Source organism: Triturus cristatus, chromosome 3_1 (genome assembly GCF_964204655.1).
Source record: "Triturus cristatus chromosome 3_1, aTriCri1.1, whole genome shotgun sequence".
NCBI lineage: Eukaryota > Metazoa > Chordata > Amphibia > Caudata > Salamandridae > Triturus > Triturus cristatus.
Genome location: NC_140583.1, coordinates 787,800,387 through 787,813,444, shown reverse-complemented (window position 1 = coordinate 787,813,444; position 13,058 = coordinate 787,800,387). Strand labels below are relative to the sequence as shown.

Sequence of the window (13,058 nt, the reverse complement as noted above, 5' to 3'; positions counted from 1 at the left end):
TCCTACCGAGGCCCTGTTTGCCCGTGTGTTATCCTGCTGGGGCCGCCAGCTGCAGTGGTCTCTGTCGACTGCAGGATTTGGTTTACTATCTGTGAATTCCCAAAAGCTCTGGACGAGGTGACTGAGCAGGAGGGTGGCGCGGTGGTAAACACGTGTTTGCGTAGAGTCAACCCGTTTTAGGTGGCATGCCGTTGTCCACCTCTCCCGACCGAGTCCTGGAACAGATGCTTAAAAATATTTTAATGGGGCTTCTGCTCTTCGGCAATTAACGTTTCATGTAGCTCTAAATGCCTCAGAAATAAATATGCTGTTTATAAAAATAACAACGTTTTGGGGTATGCAACTTAAAATAGTGATCTGTAACCTGAACCATAAAACAGAAAAAATATGTTCTGCATATTGCTAATCCCTTTGAGAGTCAGCACTCAAGGCGTGTTTACATAAAACTTCATCACGGGTGTCATGTCACACAAGCGCCTCCCATTTTGAATTCCTTCCATTCCAAAAATAAATCTCACAAACAGGATGTGCTTTTTTTGGCACCTCAGCGGATCCTTCTTCCTGGTACCTGAAAGGAGATCCTGTGCCCACACTGGCAAGGAGCGCGGGCACAGGGAGTAGATCCAAGGATTCCACTCCAGAGGCAATCATGAGCAGGGCCAGGCTCATCGCGATACGTGCGGTAACTGCTGTTATCGCACATATCACAATTTTCAGTTTTGTGATAAATATCTTTAGGTCAAACATGCGAATATTTATCAGGAGAAATAATGCCCAGTGATTACCGGAACATGCAGATTGTGGTGCAGTAATTGCCAAAATCTGCACATTATTGCCCCAAATCTCATAATTGGGTGGTATATATCACCGCCAATAAATATTGATGTAGCGGAGTCAGATTTTATCAGATGCGATAAATATCAAACCAATTACTGGGACACTCGTAATGAGAACTTTAGGCCTTCATTACAAGTTTGTCGCATAGAGTGAGGTATTTACTACACATAGTAAACACCATTACTCCAGGGTGAGGTTTTTACATGTGTGGTAAATACCTCCTATTCTATGTTTTCAACAGGAAAGTGAGGTACAACATGCGCAATTAGTTGTTAACCTCCACATTTCGCTCGTTTTACCTTTTTAGGTCTCGCCTGAGCCAGCGTATACGCTGCCCGGAGAGACATTTAGTATATGGGTTTTCAAATTGCTGCCACAGCCGGCCAAGCGCTTGCGTTCACGCGAGCGTGCATGCGCACAGCCACTATCTGCCTCCCTTCCAGCGCGATCACTGCTGCGCGCGCACCACTCGCGTGATTGCCACAGAGCGCGTCCAATCACTTTCGCATTCATGGCAAACAAAAGCACATCTTCTAAATAAACCATTTAAGAGCATTTAATTGCGACAATTCTTTTTTATATATACAAAATGAAAATATTAATATGATTTTCATTCATCTCAGAACTTTATACGTAAACGGAAACTGTTTTTTAAAAAAGTGTACATATGAGTTGCCTTTCAGTCAAAACAATCATGCCCCGTTCTGCCTCAACTTAAAATGCACATAATGTTTTTTTTCACTCATTTCCTTTTCTCCATAAGGCAGTTTGTTACGTATTCAGCATTTCGAGACTTACGTTTCATGTATACTTCGTTTCAACTAGGGAATCAACACAAGCAAAACCATTTTTTTCCCTTTCTTGACATCTTGCTTCCTATTGGCTCTAGGCAGGTCAGCTGACTTTGTCATTTTGTCTGTCCTGGAGTGGAGCTGTCCCTATAACAATATAGATCAGGTTACAAAGTAGAGACAGAAATAAATATTAAAGAAATCCTAGCGGCAGGTAAAAGGGGGTTCGATATGAATTCCTACCTTATCAACCCATCTTTATCCTGCCATATAGCCAGTGGGCAGGAGGTGCTGCCCAACGTGGCCCTGAATTCATCTGCCTATGACCCCGTCAGGCATTTCTCAACTTATGGAGCAGCCGTAGCTCATAACAGGATCTACTCGTCTCCGTTCTACTCACTGCAAGACAATGTGGTGTTCAGCTCTTGCCGCGGCCCCTATGAGTACGGGTCTAACGCCTTCTACCAGGACAAGGACATGCATTCTAGCTGCCGGCAGAATATGATCGGACACAACACACAGACCTCAATTGCCCAGGATTTTAGCAGCGACCAAAGCAGGGCTAGTGTCCAGGAGCAGTAGACCAGCATTCAGATCTACCCCTGGATGCAGCGCATGAATTCCCACAGTGGTCAGCCTTTTTTCTCCCCCTGTTTACAGCTCGGAGATATAAATTAAATAAACGGAATCATCTTTACAACCATCTCTCCCTCGCAGAACAGGCTCGGCTCCTTTTTACGTGACAGACAGATTTCCAGCAATTGCATTTCCCCCTTTCCGGATTGAATAGCACATATTCGTGCAATATGCCTTTTTTGCTATTCGTTGCATGTAGCAGATGATGTGTTGGGACATTGTGCTTTATGGAGCTTCATTGTTTCATGTACAAAGTAACTTTGAAGCTGTCGCCAAAGCCAACTTCCCTAAACAATATCACTTGTCAGTAGTCATTACCTATATAAAGAACGTTTAATAATTTAGAAGTAAGTTGCATATAATATATTCATGTTAACTCTGCAGACAGCATTAACCTGATCCCCAAGTGCAAATATTAGGGCGCTACATGGGACTTGGTGTAAATTGAGGTCAGAGCCGTTCTCATCGCTTTATTTAAATAATACTTCAGTGAAGCAGCACAGCATCTGCTTAGGACTTGCATTACTGGCATCATCGTTCAGACGTCTGTTATCCATAACTTGTTGTCTGATAACAGCATGTTGAAACGTGAATGATTCACTCAACGTGATTTGAAGCTCCCCTTCTCATTTTGGCTCATTGTCCAGCATTTGCGCCTAAGCTGCTTGAAAGGTATGATCAGTAGTTTTTGCTAGAAGTTTGAACTGCCCCAAACTCCCCATTAGCTGTTTACTTAACAAACAGGTGTATTTTCTAAACTCCGCAGTTTGTGCAGTTGTATGCGGCGTGCGCTAAGGCAAGTAAATTGCGAGTTGTGCCTGTCGACCATACAATTGCCACTCGCTGACTATATTTTTCCAAACTTTAGTTACTGTGTGTTACTTTAGTTATTGCCGACTTTTGATATAAAACTATATAAACTATGAATTGCCTTTAGTAAGAGCAGCTTACAGAAAACCTGTAAATTCCAATATTTAAACATTAATTATATTTGCATGCCCATTGTGCCCCCGTCCTGTTTTTAGTCTCCTGCGTGCGGTGTGTACCAGCCCTTCACTGAGTTGGCTTTTTTTAATATGGACAGCAATATCCTTGGTGCAACAACATCAACTGTTGCATGGCTGAACACTTATAAGGTACAAGGTTTAGCCATGCAACAGGTGAGGTTGTTGCACCAGGGATATTGTGCTACAATACTAAATACTTATAAGGTCCTAAAAGCGAGACCTATTGGCTATGCCAATGCTTGTTTCTGAGGGTTCAAACCCACATTCCACTCCCACAGCTCCTCTAATAAAAGCTGTCCTGCTGGGGTTTATCTGGAGAAAACTGCAAGGATGAAATCATTATCACACAACTCCTAATTTCGATCCCTATGCAAACTCGTGTTTCTACAGGGATCCGAATTTAGCCTTTAAGGCCTAACAAGGGCATTGGTATCTCAGTCCTGTGAAGGAGATTACGCATCTGCAGCCATCAGTCTTTTACATAGGATATTCTAGATACTGCAAAAATAATGTAAAAAGGTTAATTCTAAGTGAGTCGTCTTTGGGCAAATATGTGTAAAAAAGACAGGTCTTTCATTGTTTACCCAAATTACTCAATTAGACAGGGATGCAAGCACCCTCTATAAAACCTTTCATTCTTTCACTAGTGGATCTGCTTTACCATTCACTAATCATTCCTCACATTCAGCCTTTCACTATCCATTCAATTGTTCATCCATTCACACAGCTTTCCTTGCATCCAACATTTCATCCATCTAACTGTTCAGCTGCAAACCCTTCTTTTTTGTACTTGAATCCAGCTGTCCCTGGTCCACCCCCTGTTCCACTCACCCATTGTCTCATCCATCCATCCATCCATCCATCCATCCATCCATCCATCCATCCATCCATCCATCCATCCATCCATCCATCCACACCCATTACCAGCAAGGACCGATCCGCCCCAGAAAGGAAGGATTCTTAGACTTATCATTTGTAAGTTAAGGTTGCATTAACAGAAAATGTTGTTTTTACTGCAGAGCCTCATGAATTGCGTAAAACAATACTGCTTGTGCGCAATTAAGCCAGACGTGGCAAAGTTCATATGGCTGACTCTACAAAAATCAAATTGATAACAAAAATGCCCAAGTCAAAAAAAGTGTTAATCAGATTTGCCGACAAATCTGGGAAATTCGCACCAACACTATGCCGCAGTCAAGCACAGCTTAACGAATAGGAGGCACGGTGGCAGGTAAATGGCCTCATTTCTCACTAGAAAACCGTTTCAGGGCAGTGAAGACCATAACGTCTTCAAGAGCAACTGACCCTGGTGGATGGTCTAGGATTGCTCTCCAAAGCTTCCATCACTGTTGGACCCCATTTCTGTCCATGGCATGAAAGCATTTTGGTGCAGGGGAGGCCCACCGTATGCCTGGCCTGGGTCATAACTAGTCCTCAAATAACATAAGGGCACTGGAAACTCCTAGCAGAACTGCCATATTCTGACCATGTTATTTACATCCAGTTAAATATTTGCTACAGATAGCCTATCAACTCTGCAAGCCTGGGTGCAAACTAATCCTATTCTTCCACTTGTCCAGAAAGGCTTCCAGAAGTTCCAATGAACTCTTCAAACTCCTTTGTGGCCAACCAACATGATGTCTCGGGCCTTAAGAACAATAACCTCCCTCCCCTTACTGGACCTCTATTTCTCTTCAGGGTGCCTTTTACTTAGCCCTCGCCTGTTTTCTGAAATGCGTTAACTGGAGACTCCTAAGAGAGATGAAGTATTCCACAGTCGCACATGTTGAGCAATGGCAAGGATGAGGGCTACACTGAAAGAATTACAGGGCCAGGGTGTAAGTAAATGTTGCCTACTCAGCCTCCTGTGCCTAAATCGGTTTATTAGTGATATACACACATTGGGTTGATTCAATAAACTATTTCTGAGTATGGGAAGCAGTACTACAGGAGTACTCTTATGCACTCTTACATGCCTTTGTGAATCGAGACAGAAATGGCCAACTTCCTATTTGTAATGCACAGAGGCCCCAGTCTTAGCTTTCTATTTGTACTAATTGTATATGAATAGGTTCTGAATATTAGAATTTTGTACACGGTTTTGAAATTTTGGAGCCAACAAAGCGACAAAAGAGTAAGTTAACGAGTGCTCCTGTAGTACTACCTGCTCTACTCAAATACCTTTGTGAATCGGCCCCTGAGCTCTTTAAGGCGGATGGCATTCTGCTCAAAATTGGTGGGAGACATATCCGAGCAACATTTTACGTCGATGACATGTTGATTCCAAGTCATCCACCTGTTGGGCTGCAGTGCCAATGAAGCGGCCTGAAGGGATAGTGAGGAATTAATTTGCCAATGCTATATTGCAAAAAGTATGTAATTGACTTTTAGGGAAAGTTAAAACAAGAATAGGCAATGCCAATAGGTTTGGCATATGAATACACTATTAAGCCTGCCCTAAAAATCCATGTACATTAAAGATTGACCTCCTCTTATCTGTGCTGCTGCCAGAGAAAAACACTGTACACTATCTAGTTATCTACGAGACTTTAATAGCATAACAATGGTATATGTGGAGGGCTAGCACTTTGTTTCTAGAAGCACACAATACCTGCCCAATAAAAACATGTGTTCCTGGCTCCCAACATGTGGGAAGAGCCAAAGTCCCTGTCTGGTGATTCTCATTTAATTGTATGGCAACAGCTGCACTATCAAGCCAGACCATAAAAATGGACCCACATTGGCTCAGCCCTTGGAACAGTAAAGCAATGCAGCTATCTGAGATAAATGACCCAACAAATTGGAAAAGCCTCCTGTTGGAAAGGCGTTCGCCGGAGGGGGGTTCGATACCCGTCTTGCCCACCCCTTTGACCCACCTCTCCCAAGTAGGCCGAACCAGGCGCGCACACCCTGAGCTTACACTACGAACAGAGTGACACCACACGTATTCTTTGCAGGACGATAGGTTCTTTTATCGATGGTTTCAAGGGATCTTTATGATCCAAGGTGCAAGCAGTACAGCAGCGGCACAAGGTACTACAAATCGGTGGTTGGGGAATGGGGGTAGCGGGACAGTCTTTGAAGGTAGTGTCTCTGCGAAGTACCCTGCGGATAGCTCACAATCCTCGAGCTGGAGGGTGTCGTGTCTCTGGGCGATCTCTTGCCGAGTCGTCCTCGAGGGGAGCGCCGCGAGTCTCTCAGCAGGCACAGGTAGTCGGAGTTCGGGAGCCGCGATTTCGTCAGCAGGGCTCAGATGGTTCAATAGCTGGAGGCCGCGAGTCACTCAGCAGGGCTCAGATGGTTCAATAGCTGGAGGCCGCGAGTCACTCAGCAGGCCCAGGTGGTTCAGCGTTCGGGAGCCGCGACCTCGTCAGCAGGGCTCAGATGGTTCAATAGCGAGAGGCCGCGAGTCACTCAGCAGGCCCAGGTGGCTTCAGCGTTCAGGAGCCGCGACAGCGTAAGCCGGCTCGGATGGTTCCAGGTCTTCTCTGCCATTCGTTCCTCCGGCACCCCTTATTATACTCCCCCTGCCCTTTGAAGTCCGGAGTCCTCGCAGAGAGGGGCCTTGGGTGACGGAGGGGGTTCGGCGGGATTTCCTGCCGCTCATTTCTTTGGTCTTTTCAGGTGGGTCTGGGAGGGACCCCAGACGCTCGGCAGGTGAGGCGCCTGCTCCCCAGGGGCCTGGTGGCCGATCGAGTCCTCCCGGGGGAAGGCGACCCGAGGTGTGACTGGGCTGGCGCCTCTTGGTCTGGCTCGGGGGTTCCCGCTCCCTCGGTCGGACATGCGTGGTAGGGTGTCGAGTCTGTCGGGGCTCTGGCCGGCCCTCGGATCTGTGTGGCTGGGGCGGCCGGAGTCGGAGATGCCGTGTCTTGGGGGTGGTTGCAGGTTGGCTGGATGATCGGGAGGGCAACGCCGTGAGGCCGGTCTCACACGCGTCCCCCTCAGCTGAAAGGCGTGGAGAACTACCCATCCACTGGGGGGTTCTCCTCGCCGAAGCGGAAGAACCGGGACAGGCTGTCGGCGTTGGCATGATCCGTCCCGGGGCGATGCTCGACAGTGAAGTCCATCCCTTGGAGGGAGATTGACCATCGTAATAGCTTGGGGTTCTCTCCCCTCATCTGCATTAGCCACCGCAAGGGCCGGTGGTCCGTCTGCACTCGGAAGTGGGTTCCGAACAAGTAGGGCCGTAGTTTCTTGAGGGCCCAGACTACGGCGAAGGTCTCTCGTTCTATGGTACTCCAACGCTGTTCTCGCGGCAGCAGCCTTCGGCTGATGAAGGCTATGGGCTGATCGATGCCCTTGTCGTTGAACTGCGAGAGGACGGCCCGATGCCGTGTTCGGATGCGTCGGTCTGGACCACAAACTCTTGGGAGTAGTCGGGGGCCTTGAGTACTGGGGCGGTGCACATGGTGGTTTTCAAGGCGTCGAACGCCTGCTGGCACGGGGGGGTCCACTGCACCTTCTTCGGGAGCTTTTTGGAAGTCAACTCCGTGAGGGGCCCCGCGAGGCTACCATAGTTTTTAATGAACCTCCGGTAGTATCCTGTGAGGCCCAGGAAGGCCCGGACTTCCGTCTGAGTGGTGGGGGGCTCCCAGGACTTGATGGCGTCGATCTTCGGTTGGAGGGGGGCGACCTGCCCGCTGCCCACCTGATGCCCCAGGTAGACCACGGAGCCTTGCCCGAGCTGGCATTTGCTGGCCTTCACGGTTAGGCCGGCTTGGCGCAGGGCCATTAGTACTTGCCGGAGGTGCTGGAGATGCTCGTGCCATTGAGAGCTGAATACGGCTATGTCGTCAAGGTACGCTGTGCTGAACTCCTCGAGTCCGGCCAGGACCTTGTTCACCAACCGCTGGAACGTGGCTGGGGCATTCTTCATCCCGAACGGCATGACCCTGAAGCGGTAGTGTCCATCTGGTGTGGAGAAGGCGGAGCGTTCTTTTGCTCCCTCCGTGAGCGCAATCTGCCAGTAACCGCAAGTCAGGTCGAAAGTGCTGAGGAAACGTGCGGCCCCAAGGCGGTCGACGAGCTCGTCGGCGCGGGGAATAGGGTGAGCGTCTGCTCGGGTGACCGCATTGAGCCCCCGGTAGTCCACACAGAATCTTAGTTCGGGGGCGACCCCAGGGGAAGCCGCTTTCGGGACCAGGACTACCGGGCTGGCCCAGGGGCTGTCGGAGGGTTCGATCACCCCAAGGGTTAGCATCTTCTGTACTTCGGTCTTGATGCAGGTACGGACCCGGTCAGGCACCCGGTAGGCTCGGTGTCTCACAGGTGGGCTGTCGCCGGTGTCCACGTCGTGGACACACCGGTCGGTGACCCTTGGAATGAGGGAGAAGAGGTCTGCGAATTGTCTGAGCAGCTGGCGGCAGTCGTCGGACTGTTGGGGAGTGAGGGTGGTTGAAAGTTTCACTCCCTCCACGGAACCATCCAGATCTTTAGCGCACAGGGGGTCGGGCAGGGGTTCAGTGTCTTCTTCCGCCCCATCATCGGTGGCCAGTAGCAAACTTAACTCCGTTCTCACAAAGTGGGGCTTGAGACGATTCACGTGGAGGACCCGGAGGGGGTTCCGTGGGGACTGTACATCGATCAGGTACGTGACCTGACTCTTCCGCTCGATCACCTTGAAGGGACCAGTCCATTTGTCTTGTAGGGCGCAGGGCTTCACCGGGGCCATGACCCAAACCTGCTGGCCCGGCTGGAACTCGACCAGGGTTGCGTTCTGGTCATACCAGCGCTTCATTTCTTCTTGGCTGGCCTCGAGGTTAGCCTCTGCGAGTTCTCTGAACTTCCTGGTCTGGTTGCGGAGCGCCAGGATGTAGCGGAACACATCAGGGGGGGTCCCCCGGGGGCTTGTCTCCCAGCCCTCTTTGACCAGGCTCAGGGGCCCCCGGACGGGGAGTCCGTATAGCAGTTCGAATGGGCTGAACCCCAGAGACTTTTGGGGAACTTCTCGGTACGCGAACAGGAGGCAAGGGAGGAGGACGTCCCATCTTCGGCGCAGGGGCTCTTCGAGGCCCAGGATCATCCCCTTCAGGGTTCGGTTGAAGCGTTCCACTAGGCCGTTGCCCTGGGGGTGGTAGGGGGTCGTGAACTTATATGTGACTCCGCACTGCTGCCACAGGGACTTCATGTAGCGGGATATGAAGTTAGTGCCGCGATCACTCACAACCTCACGGGGAAATCCGACACGGGAGAAGATCCCCATGAGAGCCCGGCCCACCACGGGAGCCGTCACGGTGCGGAGGGGAATGGCCTCGGGGTAGCGGGTGGCATGGTCCACCAGGACAAGGATGAAGCGGTGGCCCTGGGCGGTCTTCGGATCCAGGGGTCCCACAACGTCGATGCCGACCCGCTCGAACGGGGTACTCACAACGGGAAACGGTTGTAAGGGAGCTTTGCGCTGTCCGCCACTTTTCCCACTGCCCTGGCACGTGAGGCAGGATTTACAGTGGACTTCTACATTCGCTCGCATCTTGGGCCAATAGAAGTGGGTAACTAATCGCTGATATGTTTTGTCTTGGCCTAAGTGTCCTGCCAAGGGTACATCGTGGGCCAGGCCCAGGAGGAGGCTTTGGAAGCGCAGGGGTACCACCAGTACTCGGGCTGCGCCTAGCTCGGCTGACTATTGTTCGCTGTATAGGAGGCCATTGTCCCAATAGACCCAATGGGTTCCGGCCCGGTCACCGGCGGTCTGGGCTTCGGCTTGTTGTCTGAGTCCCACGAGGGAAGGGCAGGTGGTCTGTTTCTGGCAGAACTCTTCACGGGAGGGCCCTCCCTCACAGCGCCATTGGGCCATCTCGGGCAGTTCTCCGAGCTCAGTCAGTGCCTCAGGGGCGGACAGTTCCGGCCCCTCTCCCGGGTTAGTGGCTTCTCCTCCGTCCAAAGGAGGGTTGTCTGGTTCTGGTAGGGCGTCCCGGTCCTCGGGGACAGTGTTCGGGGAGCGGCCCTCGCTACCCGCGGCGAGAGGCAATCGCGTGGTGGCGCAGACCCATTCTGGTAGGCCCATCATCTCGAGATGGGCTCTTCGTTCCACTTGCCCCCACGGGGAACTCTCCAGGTCGTTGCCCAGGAGGCAGTCTACGGGCTGTGATGTTCGGACGGCTACCTTCAATTCTCCGGAGACTCCTCCCCACTCGAAAGGCACCAGGGCCATCTGGCAGAGGCTCTCAGAATTGTCGGAGGATATGACCGGACAGAGGGCACCGGTTAGGATCTGGTCTTCTGAGATTAGGCTGCGATGGACCGCGATGACACTCGCCCCGGTATCGCGGAGGCCTTCGACTCGGTGGCCGTTAATGGTCACCTGCTGTCGGTATTTCTTTGTGTTGGCGGGCAAGGGTGTCCAGGGGACCATTTCTCGATCACCAAGGGAGACCAGGGCCATGGCCGCTGGTTCCCACTCTTCGGAGTCCTCCATCTCTTCCCCCACGGAGGCCATCTGCCGGGCCGGGGGGTTGGTCGTTGCGGTTCGTTGATACTGGGGACACTGGGGGTCATTGGCGTAGTGTCCGGGCTGTTGGCAGCGGAAGCGGGTGATCCTGGCTCGTGGCCCTAGCCGCCCTGGGGCTCCGGCGCTGGCTGGGGACGGGGCTGGACCTGCCGCTGGTGGGCTGCTGGGAGGGCTGTGCGAGGGCCCCCCTGGGAAGTCTCTCGGTCGGCCGTGGTTTCCTCCGCCCCTCTGGCGGGGGGGTCCTTGACTGTGGCGACCGTAGTCCCCCACGGGGCCCCGGGTGGCCCGGGTGTTCACCCAACGATCAGCCTCGGCGGCCAGCTTCCGAGGGTCGGTGAGCTTACTGTCCAGGAGATGTTGGCGCAGTTCTACAAAGCAATTGGCCGCTAAATGTTCCCAGGCGATCAGATCAAACAGCTCTTCAAAGGTGGAGACCTTGCTGCCCTTGATCCACCCGTCCAAGGCCCGGCTGTAAAAGTTCACGTATTCTACCCACGTGGTGCCCGGTATCTTCTTGCAATCTCGGAACCGTTGTCGGTACATTTCGGGGGTGAGTCCATACCGGCCCACGAGGGCTTCCTTCATGTGGCTGTAGGAGTTCATGACCGTGGAGGGCAGATCCAGCAGGGTGTCTCTTCCTTCGCTTAAGAACCGGCCCCATAGGCCAGCCCCCCAATCCTTCTGCGGGACTCGGTGAGAGGTCATGGCGACTTCGTAGGCCTTAAACCACTGCTGGATATCGTCGTTCTTGTAATACTCTTTTACCACATCCTTGGGGATGTGGACTTTGGCTTCCCCGGTGGGAGCGGATGGTAGATTCCCGGACGGTTGTGACTTTTCGCTTTTAGCCCTCCACTCGATCTCTTTCAGGCTGCGTTCATGTTCCAGCTGGAGTTTTTTTTCGTCGTGCTCTCTTTGGCGTCTCTTTTCCTCGAGTTCCCCTTGTAGCCGTAACTGCTAGACGGCTAACTTTTTCTCGGCCAGTTTTATTTCTCCCTCGATTTTTAGCTTTGCCAGTTCAAGTTCGTGGTTGCGGCTTCTCTCTCGGTCTGCTAGTTCCTCGGGGGACAGGTTCCCCTCTGGCCCGTTGTTTCTCACCGGGATGCTTTGTGGTTCATGGGCAGAGTCTCCTTCCGTTTGGGTCGGGGGCGCCCCCGTCTCGACCCAGGTCTTCAATACTTTCTGGAAGTCTTCTTTTGTGCTTAATCCGGTGGTAGCGATGCCAAGGTCTTTGCAAAATTGTTTTAATTCTCTATGCGTGTAATAGTCCAATTGATCCTCTCGGAACGGTGAGCTTATTTCGGTACCTGCGGCACCCAGGGAGGTTTCTCCTTCCATCTCTGTTTGGTAGTGCGTCAGTCGTTCACTGCCCGCTCTCTTTCGGTGTCGGCTCGGATCCCGTCGTCTGCCACCAAATGTTGGAAAGGCGTTCGCCGGAGGGGGGTTCGATACCCGTCTTGCCCACCCCTTTGACCCACCTCTCCCAAGTAGGCCGAACCAGGCGCGCACACCCTGAGCTTACACTACGAACAGAGTGACACCACACGTATTCTTTGCAGGACGATAGGTTCTTTTATCGATGGTTTCAAGGGATCTTTATGATCCAAGGTGCAAGCAGTACAGCAGCGGCACAAGGTACTACAAATCGGTGGTTGGGGAATGGGGGTAGCGGGACAGTCTTTGAAGGTAGTGTCTCTGCGAAGTACCCTGCGGATAGCTCACAATCCTCGAGCTGGAGGGTGTCGTGTCTCTGGGCGATCTCTTGCCGAGTCGTCCTCGAGGGGAGCGCCGCGAGTCTCTCAGCAGGCACAGGTAGTCGGAGTTCGGGAGCCGCGATTTTGTCAGCAGGGCTCAGATGGTTCAATAGCTGGAGGCCGCGAGTCACTCAGCAGGGCTCAGATGGTTCAATAGCTGGAGGCCGCGAGTCACTCAGCAGGCCCAGGTGGTTCAGCGTTCGGGAGCCGCGACCTCATCAGCAGGGCTCAGATGGTTCAATAGCGAGAGGCCGCGAGTCACTCAGCAGGCCCAGGTGGCTTCAGCGTTCAGGAGCCGCGACAGCGTCAGCCGGCTCGGATGGTTCCAGGTCTTCTCTGCCATTCGTTCCCCCGGCACCCCTTATTATACTCCCCCTGCCCTTTGAAGTCCGGAGTCCTCGCAGAGAGGGGCCTTGGGTGATGGAGGGGGTTCGGCGGGATTTCCTGCCGCTCATTTCTTTGGTCTTTTCAGGTGGGTCTGGGAGGGACCCCAGACGCTCGGCAGGTGAGGCGCCTGCTCCCCAGGGGCCTGGTGGACGATCGAGTCCTCCCGGGGGAAGGCGACCCGAGGTTTGACTGGGCTGGC

The 13,058-nt window shown here is 52.2% G+C and overlaps 1 long non-coding RNA gene across 1 annotated transcript in view; it reads right to left on the bottom strand.

The window, feature by feature from the left end:
• LOC146861037 (uncharacterized) overlaps positions 1–13,058 on the bottom strand; it is a 180,824-nt gene that overhangs the window by 124,291 nt on the left and 43,475 nt on the right. The gene's annotated exons all lie outside the window — the stretch shown is intronic.